We start from the raw sequence: 23,117 nt of genomic DNA, 5'->3' as shown, positions 1-23,117 counted from the left end.
GTTGCTGTCTTCTCCTTCATCTCTGCTTCCTATAAGCCATGAGGCTGGTTCACCAGACTCCATACTGCTGATGAACTCCTCCGTCAGGATGAAAGAAAGAGACACGTGGGTTAGTATGGGTAGACTAAGAACCTCTCTTGGTTAAGTCTGAAGGCCCCTTAATGCTTCCTGGAGAGTGCTGGCCATCACTTGGATGGCCAGAGTTTAGTGCGCTGCATGGCTGCCTGAAACCCCACCCACCTCCGCCCCACTTCATCTGAACGATTGGTAGCTACTTTGCCCATTGGACTGCATGCTGTGCTCTCAGCTCAGGCACAGGCATTCTCCTAACCCGTGCTGCAAGGCTGTACTGTTAGCTTGAACCATGGGGGAGATTGGTCCAAACTGGGATGATGACATTGCAAGGGGCCTCCACCAGTGACTGCTCCATGGCCAGCTTTAGCAATGAGATTGTACAATGTGCGCAGGCATCCAATTGTTCTGCAGTCCACTAAAATGCTAATTAATTTGCAGTCTGTGCCCGAGGGGTGAAAAGCTCAGGAGCATTTGGTGGCACCTTCATACCTCCGCGTTGCTTGAGTGGGCAGATAAGCTAGAGACCCAACTCCAAACATATCAATGTGGCTGCGTCTGAACTGTCTCAGCTGTGGAGGTATGGTCACTTTATACAAGGTTTCCCTGACACGTGGCTGCTTCCCTCCCCACAACCCCGCACATGCTTGTGCACCACCATCAACCACAGAGCATCCCTTGCCCCACAAAGTCGCCCCAACAGCAGTGCAGCTCTTGTCCCCCCAACGCCCTGTCGCCTTAGCAGCAGTGCCACACTTGCCACCCTCACAACCCGTCCCAAACATATTGCAGCCCTTGCCCCTCCCCACAACCCGCCCCAAATGCAGTGCAGCCCTTGTCCCCCCAACGCCCTAGTCGCCTCAGCAGCAGTGCAACACTTGACTCCCCCAAAACATGCCCCAACTGCAGTGCAGCCCTTGCCCCTCCCCACAGCCTGCCCCAAATACAGTGTTGCATTTGGCCCACGCACAGCCTGCCCCAAATACAGTGTTGCATTTGGCCCACGCACAGCCTGCCCCAAATACAGTGTTGCATTTGGCCCACGCACAGCCTGCCCCAAATGTAGTGCAGCCCTTGCCCGCCCACAGTCTGCCCTAAATGCAGTGTAGCCTTTGCCCCAAAACAAGTTGCCCCAAACGCAATAGAGCCCCCGTCTCCCCACAATCTGCCCTAAATGCAGTGCAGCCTTTGCCCCAAAACAATTTGCCCCAAATGCAATGGAGCGCCTGCCTCCCCACAATCCGCCCCAAACGCAGTCAATAACGCCGACATACCCAGATGATCCAGTGTGGGGCCATGATTCCGGTGAGTAGGGCTTATAATGATATGCAGATGTATTTAAATTAAATTCCTGATGTTCGGCGGTGGGAAATGCAGCCCACCATGGACAGGCAGGGCAAATGATCGCAAACTGGTTTCACAACAGCGTGAAACCAATCTTCGGCCTTCCCGCCACATTGTCCGCTCACACCCACTATAATATCCGACGTCAACGGACATGGAAAATTCTGCCCAACTTTTCAAGTCCGTATGACTCTTCTTCAGGACTAAAGGGAAGTAGAAATGTGATGGATTTTATCCTGTTTAAGAGGGGGTGGAGCAGGTGGAGCAAAATAGAAGGTCAGTTGAGGAGAAATTTGACAAAGATGCCATGGACACAGGGCAAAGGGAGTGTTAATGGTAGTGCTAAAGACTAAAGAAGGTGCTGATAGTGCTGTAAAGGTAAGATAGCAGAACATGTTAATAGCAGAAGAAGGGCCAGCGCTCTGTCGGAACAAAACATAAGAACAAGTGAAGATGACTCTGTGGGGTGGGGTGGTGGTGGGGGGAGAATATTATAATTTAAAAACAAATAAATGGATTTAAAATAGGGTTAAGAAAGAGGAGAGAGTTCATGGTCTGATGTTGAAATCAATGTTAAGTCTGGAAGGCTGTAAAGTGCCTCATCGGAAGATGAGGTGCTGTTCCACCAGTTTGTGTTGAGCTTCACTAGAACATTGCAGCAGGCCAAGGATGGACATGTTGGCATAAGAACAGGATGGTGTGTTGAAATGGCAAGTGACAGGAAGGTCTGGGTCATGCTTGCGGACAGACCGAAGGTGTTCCGCCAACCGGTCGCCCAGTCTGCGTTTGGTCTCTCCAATGTAGAGGAGACCGCATTGGGAGCAGCGAATGCAGTAAACCAAATTGAAGGAGGTGCAAGTGAAGCGCTGTTTCACCTGATTGGGTTGTTTGGGGCCTCGGACAGTGAGGAGGGAGGAGGGAAAGGGTCAGGCGTTGCACCTTCTATGATTGCATGGGACGGTGCCGTGGGAAGGCGGTGATGAGCTGAGCTCATGGGGGAGTGGACCAGGGTGTCCCGGAGGGAATGGTCCCTATGGAATGCCGACAGAGGGGGGTGAGGGGAAGATGTGTTTGATGGTGGAATCATGCTGGAGTTGGCGGAAATGGCGAAGGATGATCCTTTGAGTGTAGGCTGGTGGGGTGAAAAGTGAGGACAAAGGGGGACCTTACCATGGTTCTGGGAGGGAGCAGAAGTTGTAAGGGCAGAGGTGCAGGAGATGGGTCAGACATGGTTGAGGGCCCTGTCAACCACCGTCGGGGGGAACCTTTGGTTCAGGAAAAAGGAAGACATGTCAGAAGTGTCATTTTGGAAAGTGGCATCATTAGAACAGATGCGATGGAGGCAAAGGAACTGGGAAAATGGGATGGAGTCCTTACAGGAAGCAGGGAGTGAGGAGCTGTAGTCGAGGAAGCTGTGGGAATTGTTGGGCTTGTAATGAGTATTTATGGACAGTCTATCACCAGAAATGGAGACAGAGAGGTCAAGGATGGGAAGGAAAATGTCCATGTGAAGGTGATGGAGGGTGGAAACTGGGAGCAAAATCGATAAATTTTTCCAGGTCCAGACGAGAGCATGAAATGGCATCGAAACGGTAACCGATGTACCGCAAAAAGAGTTGCGGGAGGGAGCCTGATGTTCCACATATCCCACAAAAAGACCGGCATAACTGAGACCCATGCGAGTACCCATAGCCACACCTTTTATTTGGAGTAAGTGAGACAAATTAGAGGAGAAATTATTCCGTGAGGGAACAAGTTCAAATAGACGGAGGAGAATGGTGATGGATGGGGCTTATTCGGGCCTCTGTTCAAGGAAGAAGCAGAGAGCCCTCAGATCATCCTGGTGGGGGATGGAGGTGTAGAAGGATTGGACATCCAAGGTGAAGAGGAGGCGGTTGGGGCCAGGGAACTGGAAATTGTTGATGTGACATAGGGCATCAAAGGAATCGTGAATGTTGGTGGGAAGAGAATGGACAAGGGAGAGAGAGAATGGAGCCAAGATGGGAAGAAATGAGTTCCATGGGACAGGAACAGGCTGACACGAAGGGTCTACTGAGACAGTCCTGTTTGTGGATTTCGGGAAGTAGAATCGGGCTGTTTGGATTTAGATACTATAGGGGGAAGATCTGCAGAGGAGATGAGGTCAGTGACAGTGCTGGATACAATGGCTTGATGTTCGATGGTGAGGTCATGGTCCAGGGGGAGGTAGGAGGAAGCGTCAGCGAGTCAGAGGTCAGTGCGCCAGACAACAACAACACCACCCTGGTCGGCAGGTTTGATAACAACGTCAGGGTTTGACCTGAGGGAACAGAGAGCAGCAAGTTCAGAAGGAGACAGGTTGGAGTGGGTGAGAGAAGCAGAAAAATTAAGATGGCCAATGTCACACCGACAGTTCTCAATGAAAAGATCAAGAGCAGGTAAGAGATCACAAGGAGGGGTCCAGGTAGAGGGAGAATACTGGATGTGGGTGAAAGGATCCTTTGAACGGTGGGGGCAGAGTCCTGCCCAAAGAAGTGAGCACGGAGACGAACGTGACAGAGGAAGAGTTCAACATCGTTGAATTGGATATTTATTTGTTATCATTCATCATCACGGACTCATCGACTGCCGACGGAAGTTGGAATTTTTCCTAAATTGCCGAAAATTTTTTGCCAGGTGTTATAAGCATGGTGGGCCAACAGCATTTTGGCTATTTTTGTATGCTCATATATGTTACAGTTAAAGCCAGTGAAGAATTAGAAGCCCTGTACTCCTTGGGCATCTCCTGTAAGTTACTGGGATGCAGCTCTTCTGCACCACCTCAGGCTGCTCATAACAACCACTAACTCTCAAAAGTTCTGTTGCTTGCGTTTGGTGAAGCTGGAGCCAGAAATGTGTCTCAGAAAATGATGTTTGCTGCAAGGTGGTAAAATGGTTCTTGGTGTATAAAAACTGTGAGTCTGAAGGTTGTTTGTGGAGCAGGAAAGGAGAATTATAGCACTGCCTGTTAAATCAAGCACGAGCAATTGATGGCAGTGCTTTGTCATTGCACAAGAGAAAACGGTGTGCTCCAGTTCAGTTAATGTACAGAATTTACAGCACACATTGACAATCCTCAGCAACTGTTGTCAGAATTGCCGAGTGGTCTAAGGCACCAGACTCAAGGAGTATGATTCCATGCCGTGCAACGGCTTGGTGAATTCTGGTCCCTTTCTAGGGGCATGGGTACAAATCCCACTCCTGGCATTCATTTTTCAACTGGACAAATGCTCTCGCCAGCCTACATTTCCTGACAGGCTCTGATGAAATTTACGCCTGCCACGTTTTACCACTTCTACGCAATTTCAGCCTCAATACAAACACAAGGTACGCCTCCACAAACATGTCTATGACACACAAAATTTACTCGTAATATGCCTTACGCATTAAATCACACTTTTCCCACAAACATGACCCAAACTGCAAACACACCAATGTGAGGAAACTACATTTATTCCTTGCTGCTAGCTGCATTCCACATTGCATTCTAAGACTGCACCTTTCAATGGCATGGCGTACACTGCTGGTTCTCATAACCAGCCCAACTGTTTCAAAGAATGCCACTTCTTCTAGACAAAAACAACTCACTTCAACTCCTTTATTTTGGCAAATACTTGCAAGGATACCAGTGACTTTAACATTCCAATTCATCCCCTGATGGGAAACACAGTACTGATAGACTAGATGCCTTTGAAAGCTGGGCCGTTCAGGTGGTAATATTCAGAGTAATGCCATTGGACAGGGGCACAGGGGTGCAAATTGCCTTCGTTCAATTCCCATATTAGAGCTGCTGCTCATTGTCTGGTGTTCAGCCGTCGCAGGTCCATCACCTTAATGTCATGAAAAGAAAGGCATGTGGATGAGAAGATGAAATGTCCGCTTTGAAGGATTATTCCCATCTGCTGTGTTTTTTCAAGGACTTGTGTTCCAATGGCAACTGTGTTGTTTGCGTTTGGTGAAGGTGGAGGCAGAAATGTGTCTGAGAAAATGATGTTTGCTGCAAGGTGGTAAAATGGCTGTTGTTGCATAACAGCTGTGAGTCTTAGGGTTGTTTGTGGAGCAGGAAAGGAGAATTATGGCACTGCCTGTTAAATCAAGCACGAGCAATTGATGGTTGTGCTTTGTCATTGCACAAGAGACAACGGTGTCCTCCAGTTCAGTTAGTGCACAGAATTTGCAGCACACATTGGCAATCCTGAGCAACTGTTGTCAGGATGGCCAAGTGGTCTAAGGCCCCAGACTCAAGGAGTGTGATTCCTTGCCTTGCAATGGCTTGGTGAATTCTGGTCCCTTTCTAGGGGTGTGGGTTCAAATCCCACTCCTGACATTCCTTTTTCATCCGCACAAATTCTCTCACCAGCCTACATTTCCTGACAGGCTCTGCTGAAATTTACGCCTGCCACATTTTACCACATCAACGCTATTTACGCCTCAATACAAACACAAGGTACGCCTCCACAACCATGTCCATCACACACAAAACTGCACACGTAATATACCTCATGCATCAAATCACACTTCTCCCACATTTATGACCCAAACTCCAACCACACCACTTTGAGGTAACTACATTTATTACTTGCTGCTTGCTGCATTCCACATTGCATTCTAGGACTGCACCTTACAATGGCATGGCGTACACTGCTGGTTCTCATAACCAGGACAACTGTTTCAAAGAATGCCACTTCTTCTACACAAAAACAACTCACTTCAACGCCCTTACTTTGGCAAGTACTTGCAAGGATACCAGTGACTTTAGAATTCCAATTCATCCCCTGATGAGAAGCATAGTGCTGACAGACTCCAAGCCTTTGAAGGCTGGGCCGTTCAGGTGGTAATGTTCAGAGTAATGCCATTGGCCAGGGGCACAGGGGTGCAAATTCCCTTCGTTCAATTCCCATATTAGAGCTGCTGCTCATTGTCTGGTGTTCAGCCGTCGCAGGTCCATCACCTTAATGTCATGAAAAGAAAGGCATGTGAATGAGAAGATGAAATGTCCGCTTTGAAGGATTATTCCCTTCTGCTGAGTTTTTTGAAGGACTTGTGTTCCAATGGCAACTGTGTTGTTTGCGTTTGGTGAAGGTGGAGGCAGAAATGTGTCTGAGAAAATGATGTTTGCTGCAAGGTGGTAAAATGGCTGTTGCTGTATAAGAGCTGTGAGTCTGAGGGTTGTTTGTGGAACAGGAAAGGAGAATTATGGCACTGCCTGTTAAATCAAGCTCGAGCAATTGATGGTTGTGCTTTCTCATTGCACAAGGGACAACGGTGTGCTCCAGTTCAGTTAGTGTACACAATTTGCAGCACACATTGGCAATCCTGAACAACTGTTGTCAGGATGGCCGAGTGGTCTAAGGCGCCAGACTCAAGGAGTGTGATTCCTTGCCTTGCAATGGCTTGGTGAATTCTGGTCCCTTTCTAGGGGCGTGGGTTCAAATCCCACTCCTGACATTCCTTTTTCAACCGCACAAATGCTCTCGCCAGCCTACATTTCCTGACAGGCTCTGATGAAATTTACGCCTGCCACGTTTTACCACTTCTACGCAATTTCAGCCTCAATACAAACACAAGGTACGCCTCCACAAACATGTCTATGACACACAAAATTTACTCGTAATATGCCTTACGCATCAAATCACACTTTTCCCACAAACATGACCCAAACTGCAAACACACCAATGTGAGGAAACTACATTTATTCCTTGCTGCTAGCTGCATTCCACATTGCATTCTAAGACTGCACCTTTCAATGGCATGGCGTACACTGCTGGTTCTCATAACCAGCCCAACTGTTTCAAAGAATGCCACTTCTTCTAGACAAAAACAACTCACTTCAACTCCTTTATTTTGGCAAATACTTGCAAGGATACCAGTGACTTTAACATTCCAATTCATCCCCTGATGGGAAGCACAGTACTGATAGACTAGATGCCTTTGAAAGCTGGGCCGTTCAGGTGGTAATATTCAGAGTAATGCCATTGGACAGGGGCACAGGGGTGCAAATTGCCTTCGTTCAATTCCCATATTAGAGCTGCTGCTCATTGTCTGGTGTTCAGCCGTCGCAGGTCCATCACCTTAATGTCATGAAAAGAAAGGCATGTGGATGAGAAGATGAAATGTCCGCTTTGAAGGATTATTCCCATCTGCTGTGTTTTTTCAAGGACTTGTGTTCCAATGGCAACTGTGTTGTTTGCGTTTGGTGAAGGTGGAGGCAGAAATGTGTCTGAGAAAATGATGTTTGCTGCAAGGTGGTAAAATGGCTGTTGTTGCATAACAGCTGTGAGTCTTAGGGTTGTTTGTGGAGCAGGAAAGGAGAATTATGGCACTGCCTGTTAAATCAAGCACGAGCAATTGATGGTTGTGCTTTGTCATTGCACAAGAGACAACGGTGTCCTCCAGTTCAGTTAGTGCACAGAATTTGCAGCACACATTGGCAATCCTGAGCAACTGTTGTCAGGATGGCCAAGTGGTCTAAGGCCCCTGACTCAAGGAATGTGATTCCTTGCCTTGCAATGGCTTGGTGAATTCTGGTCCCTTTCTAGGGGTGTGGGTTCAAATCCCACTCCTGACATTCCTTTTTCATCCGCACAAATTCTCTCACCAGCCTACATTTCCTGACAGGCTCTGCTGAAATTTACGCCTGCCACATTTTACCACATCAACGCTATTTACGCCTCAATACAAACACAAGGTACGCCTCCACAACCATGTCCATCACACACAAAACTGCACACGTAATATACCTCATGCATCAAATCACACTTCTCCCACATTTATGACCCAAACTCCAACCACACCACTTTGAGGTAACTACATTTATTACTTGCTGCTTGCTGCATTCCACATTGCATTCTAGGACTGCACCTTACAATGGCATGGCGTACACTGCTGGTTCTCATAACCAGGACAACTGTTTCAAAGAATGCCACTTCTTCTACACAAAAACAACTCACTTCAACGCCCTTACTTTGGCAAGTACTTGCAAGGATACCAGTGACTTTAGAATTCCAATTCATCCCCTGATGAGAAGCATAGTGCTGACAGACTCCAAGCCTTTGAAGGCTGGGCCGTTCAGGTGGTAATGTTCAGAGTAATGCCATTGGCCAGGGGCACAGGGGTGCAAATTCCCTTCGTTCAATTCCCATATTAGAGCTGCTGCTCATTGTCTGGTGTTCAGCCGTCGCAGGTCCATCACCTTAATGTCATGAAAAGAAAGGCATGTGAATGAGAAGATGAAATGTCCGCTTTGAAGGATTATTCCCTTCTGCTGAGTTTTTTGAAGGACTTGTGTTCCAATGGCAACTGTGTTGTTTGCGTTTGGTGAAGGTGGAGGCAGAAATGTGTCTGAGAAAATGATGTTTGCTGCAAGGTGGTAAAATGGCTGTTGCTGTATAAGAGCTGTGAGTCTGAGGGTTGTTTGTGGAACAGGAAAGGAGAATTATGGCACTGCCTGTTAAATCAAGCTCGAGCAATTGATGGTTGTGCTTTCTCATTGCACAAGGGACAACGGTGTGCTCCAGTTCAGTTAGTGTACACAATTTGCAGCACACATTGGCAATCCTGAACAACTGTTGTCAGGATGGCCGAGTGGTCTAAGGCGCCAGACTCAAGGAGTGTGATTCCTTGCCTTGCAATGGCTTGGTGAATTCTGGTCCCTTTCTAGGGGCGTGGGTTCAAATCCCACTCCTGACATTCCTTTTTCAACCGCACAAATGCTCTCGCCAGCCTACATTTCCTGACAGGCTCTGATGAAATTTACGCCTGCCACGTTTTACCACTTCTACGCAATTTCAGCCTCAATACAAACACAAGGTACGCCTCCACAAACATGTCTATGACACACAAAATTTACTCGTAATATGCCTTACGCATCAAATCACACTTTTCCCACAAACATGACCCAAACTGCAAACACACCAATGTGAGGAAACTACATTTATTCCTTGCTGCTAGCTGCATTCCACATTGCATTCTAAGACTGCACCTTTCAATGGCATGGCGTACACTGCTGGTTCTCATAACCAGCCCAACTGTTTCAAAGAATGCCACTTCTTCTAGACAAAAACAACTCACTTCAACTCCTTTATTTTGGCAAATACTTGCAAGGATACCAGTGACTTTAACATTCCAATTCATCCCCTGATGGGAAGCACAGTACTGATAGACTAGATGCCTTTGAAAGCTGGGCCGTTCAGGTGGTAATATTCAGAGTAATGCCATTGGACAGGGGCACAGGGGTGCAAATTGCCTTCGTTCAATTCCCATATTAGAGCTGCTGCTCATTGTCTGGTGTTCAGCCGTCGCAGGTCCATCACCTTAATGTCATGAAAAGAAAGGCATGTGGATGAGAAGATGAAATGTCCGCTTTGAAGGATTATTCCCATCTGCTGTGTTTTTTCAAGGACTTGTGTTCCAATGGCAACTGTGTTGTTTGCGTTTGGTGAAGGTGGAGGCAGAAATGTGTCTGAGAAAATGATGTTTGCTGCAAGGTGGTAAAATGGCTGTTGTTGCATAACAGCTGTGAGTCTTAGGGTTGTTTGTGGAGCAGGAAAGGAGAATTATGGCACTGCCTGTTAAATCAAGCACGAGCAATTGATGGTTGTGCTTTGTCATTGCACAAGAGACAACGGTGTCCTCCAGTTCAGTTAGTGCACAGAATTTGCAGCACACATTGGCAATCCTGAGCAACTGTTGTCAGGATGGCCAAGTGGTCTAAGGCCCCTGACTCAAGGAATGTGATTCCTTGCCTTGCAATGGCTTGGTGAATTCTGGTCCCTTTCTAGGGGTGTGGGTTCAAATCCCACTCCTGACATTCCTTTTTCATCCGCACAAATTCTCTCACCAGCCTACATTTCCTGACAGGCTCTGCTGAAATTTACGCCTGCCACATTTTACCACATCAACGCTATTTACGCCTCAATACAAACACAAGGTACGCCTCCACAACCATGTCCATCACACACAAAACTGCACACGTAATATACCTCATGCATCAAATCACACTTCTCCCACATTTATGACCCAAACTCCAACCACACCACTTTGAGGTAACTACATTTATTACTTGCTGCTTGCTGCATTCCACATTGCATTCTAGGACTGCACCTTACAATGGCATGGCGTACACTGCTGGTTCTCATAACCAGGACAACTGTTTCAAAGAATGCCACTTCTTCTACACAAAAACAACTCACTTCAACGCCCTTACTTTGGCAAGTACTTGCAAGGATACCAGTGACTTTAGAATTCCAATTCATCCCCTGATGAGAAGCATAGTGCTGACAGACTCCAAGCCTTTGAAGGCTGGGCCGTTCAGGTGGTAATGTTCAGAGTAATGCCATTGGCCAGGGGCACAGGGGTGCAAATTCCCTTCGTTCAATTCCCATATTAGAGCTGCTGCTCATTGTCTGGTGTTCAGCCGTCGCAGGTCCATCACCTTAATGTCATGAAAAGAAAGGCATGTGAATGAGAAGATGAAATGTCCGCTTTGAAGGATTATTCCCTTCTGCTGAGTTTTTTGAAGGACTTGTGTTCCAATGGCAACTGTGTTGTTTGCGTTTGGTGAAGGTGGAGGCAGAAATGTGTCTGAGAAAATGATGTTTGCTGCAAGGTGGTAAAATGGCTGTTGCTGTATAAGAGCTGTGAGTCTGAGGGTTGTTTGTGGAACAGGAAAGGAGAATTATGGCACTGCCTGTTAAATCAAGCTCGAGCAATTGATGGTTGTGCTTTCTCATTGCACAAGGGACAACGGTGTGCTCCAGTTCAGTTAGTGTACACAATTTGCAGCACACATTGGCAATCCTGAACAACTGTTGTCAGGATGGCCGAGTGGTCTAAGGCGCCAGACTCAAGGAGTGTGATTCCTTGCCTTGCAATGGCTTGGTGAATTCTGGTCCCTTTCTAGGGGCGTGGGTTCAAATCCCACTCCTGACATTCCTTTTTCAACCGCACAAATGCTCTCGCCAGCCTACATTTCCTGACAGGCTCTGATGAAATTTACGCCTGCCACGTTTTACCACTTCTACGCAATTTCAGCCTCAATACAAACACAAGGTACGCCTCCACAAACATGTCTATGACACACAAAATTTACTCGTAATATGCCTTACGCATCAAATCACACTTTTCCCACAAACATGACCCAAACTGCAAACACACCAATGTGAGGAAACTACATTTATTCCTTGCTGCTAGCTGCATTCCACATTGCATTCTAAGACTGCACCTTTCAATGGCATGGCGTACACTGCTGGTTCTCATAACCAGCCCAACTGTTTCAAAGAATGCCACTTCTTCTAGACAAAAACAACTCACTTCAACTCCTTTATTTTGGCAAATACTTGCAAGGATACCAGTGACTTTAACATTCCAATTCATCCCCTGATGGGAAGCACAGTACTGATAGACTAGATGCCTTTGAAAGCTGGGCCGTTCAGGTGGTAATATTCAGAGTAATGCCATTGGACAGGGGCACAGGGGTGCAAATTGCCTTCGTTCAATTCCCATATTAGAGCTGCTGCTCATTGTCTGGTGTTCAGCCGTCGCAGGTCCATCACCTTAATGTCATGAAAAGAAAGGCATGTGGATGAGAAGATGAAATGTCCGCTTTGAAGGATTATTCCCATCTGCTGTGTTTTTTCAAGGACTTGTGTTCCAATGGCAACTGTGTTGTTTGCGTTTGGTGAAGGTGGAGGCAGAAATGTGTCTGAGAAAATGATGTTTGCTGCAAGGTGGTAAAATGGCTGTTGTTGCATAACAGCTGTGAGTCTTAGGGTTGTTTGTGGAGCAGGAAAGGAGAATTATGGCACTGCCTGTTAAATCAAGCACGAGCAATTGATGGTTGTGCTTTGTCATTGCACAAGAGACAACGGTGTCCTCCAGTTCAGTTAATGCACAGAATTTGCAGCACACATTGGCAATCCTGAACGACTGTTGTCTGGGTGGCCAAGTGGTCTAAGGCCCCAGACTCAAGGAGTGTGATTCCTTGCCTTGCAATGGCTTGGTGAATTCTGGTCCCTTTCTAGGGGTGTGGGTTCAAATCCCACTCCTGACATTCCTTTTTCATCCGCACAAATTCTCTCACCAGCCTACATTTCCTGACAGGCTCTGCTGAAATTTACGCCTGCCACATTTTACCACATCAACGCTATTTACGCCTCAATACAAACACAAGGTACGCCTCCACAACCATGTCCATCACACACAAAACTGCACACGTAATATACCTCATGCATCAAATCACACTTCTCCCACATTTATGACCCAAACTCCAACCACACCACTTTGAGGTAACTACATTTATTACTTGCTGCTTGCTGCATTCCACATTGCATTCTAGGACTGCACCTTACAATGGCATGGCGTACACTGCTGGTTCTCATAACCAGGACAACTGTTTCAAAGAATGCCACTTCTTCTACACAAAAACAACTCACTTCAACGCCCTTACTTTGGCAAGTACTTGCAAGGATACCAGTGACTTTAGAATTCCAATTCATCCCCTGATGAGAAGCATAGTGCTGACAGACTCCAAGCCTTTGAAGGCTGGGCCGTTCAGGTGGTAATGTTCAGAGTAATGCCATTGGCCAGGGGCACAGGGGTGCAAATTCCCTTCGTTCAATTCCCATATTAGAGCTGCTGCTCATTGTCTGGTGTTCAGCCGTCGCAGGTCCATCACCTTAATGTCATGAAAAGAAAGGCATGTGAATGAGAAGATGAAATGTCCGCTTTGAAGGATTATTCCCTTCTGCTGAGTTTTTTGAAGGACTTGTGTTCCAATGGCAACTGTGTTGTTTGCGTTTGGTGAAGGTGGAGGCAGAAATGTGTCTGAGAAAATGATGTTTGCTGCAAGGTGGTAAAATGGCTGTTGCTGTATAAGAGCTGTGAGTCTGAGGGTTGTTTGTGGAACAGGAAAGGAGAATTATGGCACTGCCTGTTAAATCAAGCTCGAGCAATTGATGGTTGTGCTTTCTCATTGCACAAGGGACAACGGTGTCCTCCAGTTCAGTTAGTGTACACAATTTGCAGCACACATTGGCAATCCTGAACAACTGTTGTCAGGATGGCCGAGTGGTCTAAGGCGCCAGACTCAAGGAGTGTGATTCCTTGCCTTGCAATGGCTTGGTGAATTCTGGTCCCTTTCTAGGGGCGTGGGTTCAAATCCCACTCCTGACATTCCTTTTTCAACCGCACAAATGCTCTCGCCAGCCTACATTTCCTGACAGGCTCTGATGAAATTTACGCCTGCCACGTTTTACCACTTCTACGCAATTTCAGCCTCAATACAAACACAAGGTACGCCTCCACAAACATGTCTATGACACACAAAATTTACTCGTAATATGCCTTACGCATCAAATCACACTTTTCCCACAAACATGACCCAAACTGCAAACACACCAATGTGAGGAAACTACATTTATTCCTTGCTGCTAGCTGCATTCCACATTGCATTCTAAGACTGCACCTTTCAATGGCATGGCGTACACTGCTGGTTCTCATAACCAGCCCAACTGTTTCAAAGAATGCCACTTCTTCTAGACAAAAACAACTCACTTCAACTCCTTTATTTTGGCAAATACTTGCAAGGATACCAGTGACTTTAACATTCCAATTCATCCCCTGATGGGAAGCACAGTACTGATAGACTAGATGCCTTTGAAAGCTGGGCCGTTCAGGTGGTAATATTCAGAGTAATGCCATTGGACAGGGGCACAGGGGTGCAAATTGCCTTCGTTCAATTCCCATATTAGAGCTGCTGCTCATTGTCTGGTGTTCAGCCGTCGCAGGTCCATCACCTTAATGTCATGAAAAGAAAGGCATGTGGATGAGAAGATGAAATGTCCGCTTTGAAGGATTATTCCCATCTGCTGTGTTTTTTCAAGGACTTGTGTTCCAATGGCAACTGTGTTGTTTGCGTTTGGTGAAGGTGGAGGCAGAAATGTGTCTGAGAAAATGATGTTTGCTGCAAGGTGGTAAAATGGCTGTTGTTGCATAACAGCTGTGAGTCTTAGGGTTGTTTGTGGAGCAGGAAAGGAGAATTATGGCACTGCCTGTTAAATCAAGCACGAGCAATTGATGGTTGTGCTTTGTCATTGCACAAGAGACAACGGTGTCCTCCAGTTCAGTTAGTGCACAGAATTTGCAGCACACATTGGCAATCCTGAGCAACTGTTGTCAGGATGGCCAAGTGGTCTAAGGCCCCTGACTCAAGGAATGTGATTCCTTGCCTTGCAATGGCTTGGTGAATTCTGGTCCCTTTCTAGGGGTGTGGGTTCAAATCCCACTCCTGACATTCCTTTTTCATCCGCACAAATTCTCTCACCAGCCTACATTTCCTGACAGGCTCTGCTGAAATTTACGCCTGCCACATTTTACCACATCAACGCTATTTACGCCTCAATACAAACACAAGGTACGCCTCCACAACCATGTCCATCACACACAAAACTGCACACGTAATATACCTCATGCATCAAATCACACTTCTCCCACATTTATGACCCAAACTCCAACCACACCACTTTGAGGTAACTACATTTATTACTTGCTGCTTGCTGCATTCCACATTGCATTCTAGGACTGCACCTTACAATGGCATGGCGTACACTGCTGGTTCTCATAACCAGGACAACTGTTTCAAAGAATGCCACTTCTTCTACACAAAAACAACTCACTTCAACGCCCTTACTTTGGCAAGTACTTGCAAGGATACCAGTGACTTTAGAATTCCAATTCATCCCCTGATGAGAAGCATAGTGCTGACAGACTCCAAGCCTTTGAAGGCTGGGCCGTTCAGGTGGTAATGTTCAGAGTAATGCCATTGGCCAGGGGCACAGGGGTGCAAATTCCCTTCGTTCAATTCCCATATTAGAGCTGCTGCTCATTGTCTGGTGTTCAGCCGTCGCAGGTCCATCACCTTAATGTCATGAAAAGAAAGGCATGTGAATGAGAAGATGAAATGTCCGCTTTGAAGGATTATTCCCTTCTGCTGAGTTTTTTGAAGGACTTGTGTTCCAATGGCAACTGTGTTGTTTGCGTTTGGTGAAGGTGGAGGCAGAAATGTGTCTGAGAAAATGATGTTTGCTGCAAGGTGGTAAAATGGCTGTTGCTGTATAAGAGCTGTGAGTCTGAGGGTTGTTTGTGGAACAGGAAAGGAGAATTATGGCACTGCCTGTTAAATCAAGCTCGAGCAATTGATGGTTGTGCTTTCTCATTGCACAAGGGACAACGGTGTGCTCCAGTTCAGTTAGTGTACACAATTTGCAGCACACATTGGCAATCCTGAACAACTGTTGTCAGGATGGCAGAGTGGTCTAAGGCGCCAGACTCAAGGAGTGTGATTCCTTGCCTTGCAATGGCTTGGTGAATTCTGGTCCCTTTCTAGGGGCGTGGGTTCAAATCCCACTCCTGACATTCCTTTTTCAACCGCACAAATGCTCTCGCCAGCCTACATTTCCTGACAGGCTCTGATGAAATTTACGCCTGCCACGTTTTACCACTTCTACGCAATTTCAGCCTCCATACAAACACAAGGTACGCCTCCACAAACATGTCTATGACACACAAAATTTACTCGTAATATGCCTTACGCATCAAATCACACTTTTCCCACAAACATGACCCAAACTGCAAACACACCAATGTGAGGAAACTACATTTATTCCTTGCTGCTAGCTGCATTCCACATTGCATTCTAAGACTGCACCTTTCAATGGCATGGCGTACACTGCTGGTTCTCATAACCAGCCCAACTGTTTCAAAGAATGCCACTTCTTCTAGACAAAAACAACTCACTTCAACTCCTTTATTTTGGCAAATACTTGCAAGGATACCAGTGACTTTAACATTCCAATTCATCCCCTGATGGGAAGCACAGTACTGATAGACTAGATGCCTTTGAAAGCTGGGCCGTTCAGGTGGTAATATTCAGAGTAATGCCATTGGACAGGGGCACAGGGGTGCAAATTGCCTTCGTTCAATTCCCATATTAGAGCTGCTGCTCATTGTCTGGTGTTCAGCCGTCGCAGGTCCATCACCTTAATGTCATGAAAAGAAAGGCATGTGGATGAGAAGATGAAATGTCCGCTTTGAAGGATTATTCCCATCTGCTGTGTTTTTTCAAGGACTTGTGTTCCAATGGCAACTGTGTTGTTTGCGTTTGGTGAAGGTGGAGGCAGAAATGTGTCTGAGAAAATGATGTTTGCTGCAAGGTGGTAAAATGGCTGTTGTTGCATAACAGCTGTGAGTCTTAGGGTTGTTTGTGGAGCAGGAAAGGAGAATTATGGCACTGCCTGTTAAATCAAGCACGAGCAATTGATGGTTGTGCTTTGTCATTGCACAAGAGACAACGGTGTGCTCCAGTTCAGTTAGTGTACAGAATTTGTAGCACACATTGACAATTCACAGCCACTGTTGTCAGGATGGCCGAGTGGTCTAAGGCACCGGACTCAAGGAGTGTGATTCCTTGCCTTGCAATGGCTTGGTGAATTCTGGTCCCTTTCTAGGGGTGTGGGTTCAAATCCCACTCCTGACATTCCTTTTTCATCTGCACAAATTCTCTCACCAGCCTACATTTCCTGACAGGCTCTGCTGAAATTTACGCCTGCCACATTTTACCACATCAACGCTATTTACGCCTCAATACAAACACAAGGTACGCCTCCACAACCATGTCCATCACACACAAAACTGCACACGTAATATACCTCATGCATCAAATCACACTTCTCCCACATTTATGACCCAAACTCCAACCACACCACTTTGAGGTAACTACATTTATTACTTGCTGCTTGCTGCATTCCACATTGCATTCTAGGACTGCACCTTACAATGGCATGGCGTACACTGCTGGTTCTCATAACCAGGACAACTGTTTCAAAGAATGCCACTTCTTCTACACAAAAACAACTCACTTCAACGCCCTTACTTTGGCAAGTACTTGCAAGGATACCAGTGACTTTAGAATTCCAATTCATCCCCTGATGAGAAGCATAGTGCTGACAGACTCCAAGCCTTTGAAGGCTGGGCCGTTCAGGTGGTAATGTTCAGAGTAATGCCATTGGCCAGGGGCACAGGGGTGCAAATTCCCTTCGTTCAATTCCCATATTAGAGCTGCTGCTCATTGTCTGGTGTTCAGCCGTCGCAGGTCCATCACCTTAATGTCATGAAAAGAAAGGCATGTGAATGAGAAGATGAAATGTCCGCTTTGAAGGATTATTCCCTTCTGCTGAGTTTTTTGAAGGACTTGTGTTCCAATGGCAACTGTGTTGTTTGCGTTTGGTGAAGGTGGAGGCAGAAATGTGTCTGAGAAAATGATGTTTGCTGCAAGGTGGTAAAATGGCTGTTGCTGTATAAGAGCTGTGAGTCTGAGGGTTGTTTGTGGAACAGGAAAGGAGAATTATGGCACTGCCTGTTAAATCAAGCTCGAGCAATTGATGGTTGTGCTTTCTCATTGCACAAGGGACAACGGTGTGCTCCAGTTCAGTTAGTGTACACAATTTGCAGCACACATTGGCAATCCTGAACAACTGTTGTCAGGATGGCCGAGTGGTCTAAGGCGCCAGACTCAAGGAGTGTGATTCCTTGCCTTGCAATGGCTTGGTGAATTCTGGTCCCTTTCTAGGGGCGTGGGTTCAAATCCCACTCCTGACATTCCTTTTTCAACCGCACAAATGCTCTCGCCAGCCTACATTTCCTGACAGGCTCTGATGAAATTTACGCCTGCCACGTTTTACCACTTCTACGCAATTTCAGCCTCCATACAAACACAAGGTACGCCTCCACAAACATGTCTATGACACACAAAATTTACTCGTAATATGCCTTACGCATCAAATCACACTTTTCCCACAAACATGACCCAAACTGCAAACACACCAATGTGAGGAAACTACATTTATTCCTTGCTGCTAGCTGCATTCCACATTGCATTCTAAGACTGCACCTTTCAATGGCATGGCGTACACTGCTGGTTCTCATAACCAGCCCAACTGTTTCAAAGAATGCCACTTCTTCTAGACAAAAACAACTCACTTCAACTCCTTTATTTTGGCAAATACTTGCAAGGATACCAGTGACTTTAACATTCCAATTCATCCCCTGATGGGAAGCACAGTACTGATAGACTAGATGCCTTTGAAAGCTGGGCCGTTCAGGTGGTAATATTCAGAGTAATGCCATTGGACAGGGGCACAGGGGTGCAAATTGCCTTCGTTCAATTCCCATATTAGAGCTGCTGCTCATTGTCTGGTGTTCAGCCGTCGCAGGTCCATCACCTTAATGTCATGAAAAGAAAGGCATGTGGATGAGAAGATGAAATGTCCGCTTTGAAGGATTATTCCCATCTGCTGTGTTTTTTCAAGGACTTGTGTTCCAATGGCAACTGTGTTGTTTGCGTTTGGTGAAGGTGGAGGCAGAAATGTGTCTGAGAAAATGATGTTTGCTGCAAGGTGGTAAAATGGCTGTTGTTGCATGACAGCTGTGAGTCTTAGGGTTGTTTGTGGAGCAGGAAAGGAGAATTATGGCACTGCCTGTTAAATCAAGCACGAGCAATTGATGGTTGTGCTTTGTCATTGCACAAGAGACAACGGTGTCCTCCAGTTCAGTTAGTGCACAGAATTTGCAGCACACATTGGCAATCCTGAGCAACTGTTGTCAGGATGGCCAAGTGGTCTAAGGCCCCTGACTCAAGGAATGTGATTCCTTGCCTTGCAATGGCTTGGTGAATTCTGGTCCCTTTCTAGGGGTGTGGGTTCAAATCCCACTCCTGACATTCCTTTTTCATCCGCACAAATTCTCTCACCAGCCTACATTTCCTGACAGGCTCTGCTGAAATTTACGCCTGCCACATTTTACCACATCAACGCTATTTACGCCTCAATACAAACACAAGGTACGCCTCCACAACCATGTCCATCACACACAAAACTGCACACGTAATATACCTCATGCATCAAATCACACTTCTCCCACATTTATGACCCAAACTCCAACCACACCACTTTGAGGTAACTACATTTATTACTTGCTGCTTGCTGCATTCCACATTGCATTCTAGGACTGCACCTTACAATGGCATGGCGTACACTGCTGGTTCTCATAACCAGGACAACTGTTTCAAAGAATGCCACTTCTTCTACACAAAAACAACTCACTTCAACGCCCTTACTTTGGCAAGTACTTGCAAGGATACCAGTGACTTTAGAATTCCAATTCATCCCCTGATGAGAAGCATAGTGCTGACAGACTCCAAGCCTTTGAAGGCTGGGCCGTTCAGGTGGTAATGTTCAGAGTAATGCCATTGGCCAGGGGCACAGGGGTGCAAATTCCCTTCGTTCAATTCCCATATTAGAGCTGCTGCTCATTGTCTGGTGTTCAGCCGTCGCAGGTCCATCACCTTAATGTCATGAAAAGAAAGGCATGTGAATGAGAAGATGAAATGTCCGCTTTGAAGGATTATTCCCTTCTGCTGAGTTTTTTGAAGGACTTGTGTTCCAATGGCAACTGTGTTGTTTGCGTTTGGTGAAGGTGGAGGCAGAAATGTGTCTGAGAAAATGATGTTTGCTGCAAGGTGGTAAAATGGCTGTTGCTGTATAAGAGCTGTGAGTCTGAGGGTTGTTTGTGGAACAGGAAAGGAGAATTATGGCACTGCCTGTTAAATCAAGCTCGAGCAATTGATGGTTGTGCTTTCTCATTGCACAAGGGACAACGGTGTGCTCCAGTTCAGTTAGTGTACACAATTTGCAGCACACATTGGCAATCCTGAACAACTGTTGTCAGGATGGCCGAGTGGTCTAAGGCGCCAGACTCAAGGAGTGTGATTCCTTGCCTTGCAATGGCTTGGTGAATTCTGGTCCCTTTCTAGGGGCGTGGGTTCAAATCCCACTCCTGACATTCCTTTTTCAACCGCACAAATGCTCTCGCCAGCCTACATTTCCTGACAGGCTCTGATGAAATTTACGCCTGCCACGTTTTACCACTTCTACGCAATTTCAGCCTCAATACAAACACAAGGTACGCCTCCACAAACATGTCTATGACACACAAAATTTACTCGTAATATGCCTTACGCATCAAATCACACTTTTCCCACAAACATGACCCAAACTGCAAACACACCAATGTGAGGAAACTACATTTATTCCTTGCTGCTAGCTGCATTCCACATTGCATTCTAAGACTGCACCTTTCAATGGCATGGCGTACACTGCTGGTTCTCATAACCAGCCCAACTGTTTCAAAGAATGCCACTTCTTCTAGACAAAAACAACTCACTTCAACTCCTTTATTTTGGCAAATACTTGCAAGGATACCAGTGACTTTAACATTCCAATTCATCCCCTGATGGGAAGCACAGTACTGATAGACTAGATGCCTTTGAAAGCTGGGCCGTTCAGGTGGTAATATTCAGAGTAATGCCATTGGACAGGGGCACAGGGGTGCAAATTGCCTTCGTTCAATTCCCATATTAGAGCTGCTGCTCATTGTCTGGTGTTCAGCCGTCGCAGGTCCATCACCTTAATGTCATGAAAAGAAAGGCATGTGGATGAGAAGATGAAATGTCCGCTTTGAAGGATTATTCCCATCTGCTGTGTTTTTTGAAGGACTTGTGTTCCAATGGCAACTGTGTTGTTTGCGTTTGGTGAAGGTGGAGGCAGAAATGTGTCTGAGAAAATGATGTTTGCTGCAAGGTGGTAAAATGGCTGTTGTTGCATAACAGCTGTGAGTCTTAGGGTTGTTTGTGGAGCAGGAAAGGAGAATTATGGCACTGCCTGTTAAATCAAGCACGAGCAATTGATGGTTGTGCTTTGTCATTGCACAAGAGACAACGGTGTCCTCCAGTTCAGTTAGTGTACAGAATTTATAGCACACATTGGCAGCCTTGAGCAACTGTTGTCAGGATGGCCGAGAGGTCTAAGGCACAAGACTCAAGGAGTGTGATTCCTTGCCTTGCAATGGCTTGAGGAATTCTGGTCCCTTTCTAGTGGGGTGGGTTCAAATCCCACTCCTTACATTCCTTTTTCATCCGCACAAATTCTTTCGCCAGCCTACATTTCCTGACAGGCTCTGCTGAAATTTACGCCTGCCACATTTTACAACATCAACGCTATTTACGCCTCAATACAATCACAACGTACGCCTCCACAACCATGTCCATCACACACAAAACTGCACACGTAATATACCTCATGCATCAAATCACACTTCTCCCACATTTATGACCCAAACTCCAAACACACCACTTTGAGGTAACTACATTTATTACTTGCTGCTTGCTGCATTCCACATTGCATTCTAGGACTGCACCTTACAATGGCATGGCGTGCACTGCTGGTTCTCATAACCAGGACAACTGTTTCAAAGAATGCCACTTCATCTACACAAAAACAACTCACTTCAACTCCCTTACTTTGGCAAGTACTTGCAAGGATACCAGTGACTTTAGAATTCCAATTCATCCCCTGATGAGAAGCATAGTGCTGACAGACTCCAAGCCTTTGAAGGCTGGGCCGTTCAGGTGGTAATTTTCAGAGTAATGCCATTGGCCAGGGGCACAGGGGTGCAAATTCCCTTCGTTCAATTCCCAAATTAGAGCTGCTGCTCATTGTCTGGTGTTCAGCCGTCGCATGTCCATCACCTTAATGTCATGAAAAGAAAGGCATGTGGATGAGAAGTTGATATGTCCGCTTTGAAGGATTATTCCCATCTGCTGTGTTTTTTCAAGGACTTGTGTTCCAATGGCAACTGTGTTGTTTGCGTTTGGTGAAGGTGGAGGCAGAAATGTGTCTGAGAAAATGATGTTTGCTGCAAGGTGGTAAAATGGCTGTTGGTGCATAACAGCTGTGAGTCTGAGGGTTGTTTGTGGAGTAGGAAAGGAGCATTATGGCACTGCACGTTAATTCAAGCACGAGCAATTGATGGTTGTGCTTTGTCATTGCACAAGAGACAACGGTGTCCTCCAGTTCAGTTAGTGCACTGAATTTGCAGCACACATTGGCAATCCTGAGCAACTGTTGTCAGGATGGCCGAGTGGTCTAAGGCGCCAGACTCAAGGAGTGTGATTCCTTGCCTTGCAATGGCTTGGTGAATTCTGGTCCCTTTCTAGGGGCGTGGGTTCAAATCCCACTCCTGACATTCCTTTTTCAACCGCACAAATGCTCTCGCCAGCCTACATTTCCTGACAGGCTCTGATGAAATTTACGCCTGCCACGTTTTACCACTTCTACGCAATTTCAGCCTCAATACAAACACAAGGTACGCCTCCACAAACATGTCTATGACACACAAAATTTACTCGTAATATGCCTTACGCATCAAATCACACTTTTCCCACAAACATGACCCAAACTGCAAACACACCACTCTGAGGAAACTACATTTATTCCTTGCTGCTTGCTGCATTCCACATTGCATTCTAAGACTGCACCTTTCAATGGCATGGCATACACTGCTGGTTCTCATAACCAGGGCAACTGTTTCAAAGAATGCCACTTCTTCTACACAAAATCAACTCACTTCAACTCCCTTATTTTGGCAAATACTTACAAGGATACCAGTGACTTTAACATTCCAATTCATCAACTGATGGGAAGCACAGTACTGACAGACTAGATGCCTTTGATGGCTGGGCCATTCAGGTGGTAATATTCAGAGTAATGCCATTGAACAGGGGGACAGGGGCT

At 46.2% G+C, this 23,117-nt stretch overlaps 14 non-coding genes across 14 annotated transcripts; all 14 read left to right on the top strand.

The window, feature by feature from the left end:
• Positions 1-5,642: 5,642 nt before the first annotated feature.
• trnal-caa (transfer RNA leucine (anticodon CAA)) lies at positions 5,643-5,761 on the top strand. Its single transcript has 2 exons — positions 5,643-5,680; positions 5,716-5,761. It is a non-coding gene; the product is annotated as a tRNA-Leu (tRNA).
• Positions 5,762-6,763: 1,002 nt separating this feature from the next.
• trnal-caa (transfer RNA leucine (anticodon CAA)) lies at positions 6,764-6,882 on the top strand. The gene is made up of 2 exons: positions 6,764-6,801; positions 6,837-6,882. It is a non-coding gene; the product is annotated as a tRNA-Leu (tRNA).
• Positions 6,883-7,883: 1,001 nt separating this feature from the next.
• On the top strand, positions 7,884-8,002 carry trnal-caa (transfer RNA leucine (anticodon CAA)). Its single transcript has 2 exons — positions 7,884-7,921; positions 7,957-8,002. It is a non-coding gene; the product is annotated as a tRNA-Leu (tRNA).
• Positions 8,003-9,004: 1,002 nt separating this feature from the next.
• Positions 9,005-9,123, top strand: trnal-caa (transfer RNA leucine (anticodon CAA)). Its single transcript has 2 exons — positions 9,005-9,042; positions 9,078-9,123. It is a non-coding gene; the product is annotated as a tRNA-Leu (tRNA).
• Positions 9,124-10,124: 1,001 nt separating this feature from the next.
• On the top strand, positions 10,125-10,243 carry trnal-caa (transfer RNA leucine (anticodon CAA)). Its single transcript has 2 exons — positions 10,125-10,162; positions 10,198-10,243. It is a non-coding gene; the product is annotated as a tRNA-Leu (tRNA).
• A 1,002-nt stretch (positions 10,244-11,245) lies between these two features.
• Positions 11,246-11,364, top strand: trnal-caa (transfer RNA leucine (anticodon CAA)). Its single transcript has 2 exons — positions 11,246-11,283; positions 11,319-11,364. It is a non-coding gene; the product is annotated as a tRNA-Leu (tRNA).
• A 2,122-nt stretch (positions 11,365-13,486) lies between these two features.
• trnal-caa (transfer RNA leucine (anticodon CAA)) lies at positions 13,487-13,605 on the top strand. The gene is made up of 2 exons: positions 13,487-13,524; positions 13,560-13,605. It is a non-coding gene; the product is annotated as a tRNA-Leu (tRNA).
• A 1,001-nt stretch (positions 13,606-14,606) lies between these two features.
• Positions 14,607-14,725, top strand: trnal-caa (transfer RNA leucine (anticodon CAA)). Its single transcript has 2 exons — positions 14,607-14,644; positions 14,680-14,725. It is a non-coding gene; the product is annotated as a tRNA-Leu (tRNA).
• A 1,002-nt stretch (positions 14,726-15,727) lies between these two features.
• trnal-caa (transfer RNA leucine (anticodon CAA)) lies at positions 15,728-15,846 on the top strand. Its single transcript has 2 exons — positions 15,728-15,765; positions 15,801-15,846. It is a non-coding gene; the product is annotated as a tRNA-Leu (tRNA).
• A 1,001-nt stretch (positions 15,847-16,847) lies between these two features.
• On the top strand, positions 16,848-16,966 carry trnal-caa (transfer RNA leucine (anticodon CAA)). Its single transcript has 2 exons — positions 16,848-16,885; positions 16,921-16,966. It is a non-coding gene; the product is annotated as a tRNA-Leu (tRNA).
• Positions 16,967-17,968: 1,002 nt separating this feature from the next.
• Positions 17,969-18,087, top strand: trnal-caa (transfer RNA leucine (anticodon CAA)). Its single transcript has 2 exons — positions 17,969-18,006; positions 18,042-18,087. It is a non-coding gene; the product is annotated as a tRNA-Leu (tRNA).
• A 1,001-nt stretch (positions 18,088-19,088) lies between these two features.
• trnal-caa (transfer RNA leucine (anticodon CAA)) lies at positions 19,089-19,207 on the top strand. The gene is made up of 2 exons: positions 19,089-19,126; positions 19,162-19,207. It is a non-coding gene; the product is annotated as a tRNA-Leu (tRNA).
• Positions 19,208-20,209: 1,002 nt separating this feature from the next.
• trnal-caa (transfer RNA leucine (anticodon CAA)) lies at positions 20,210-20,328 on the top strand. Its single transcript has 2 exons — positions 20,210-20,247; positions 20,283-20,328. It is a non-coding gene; the product is annotated as a tRNA-Leu (tRNA).
• A 2,122-nt stretch (positions 20,329-22,450) lies between these two features.
• trnal-caa (transfer RNA leucine (anticodon CAA)) lies at positions 22,451-22,569 on the top strand. Its single transcript has 2 exons — positions 22,451-22,488; positions 22,524-22,569. It is a non-coding gene; the product is annotated as a tRNA-Leu (tRNA).
• The last annotated feature ends 548 nt before the right edge of the window (positions 22,570-23,117 follow it).

The sequence above is a fragment of the Cetorhinus maximus genome, chromosome 12 (genome assembly GCF_964194155.1).
Source record: "Cetorhinus maximus chromosome 12, sCetMax3.hap1.1, whole genome shotgun sequence".
In the NCBI taxonomy this organism is placed as follows: domain Eukaryota; kingdom Metazoa; phylum Chordata; class Chondrichthyes; order Lamniformes; family Cetorhinidae; genus Cetorhinus; species Cetorhinus maximus.
The sequence above is the reverse complement of the archived record's forward strand: the minus strand, read 5'-3'. Positions and strand labels throughout refer to the sequence as shown.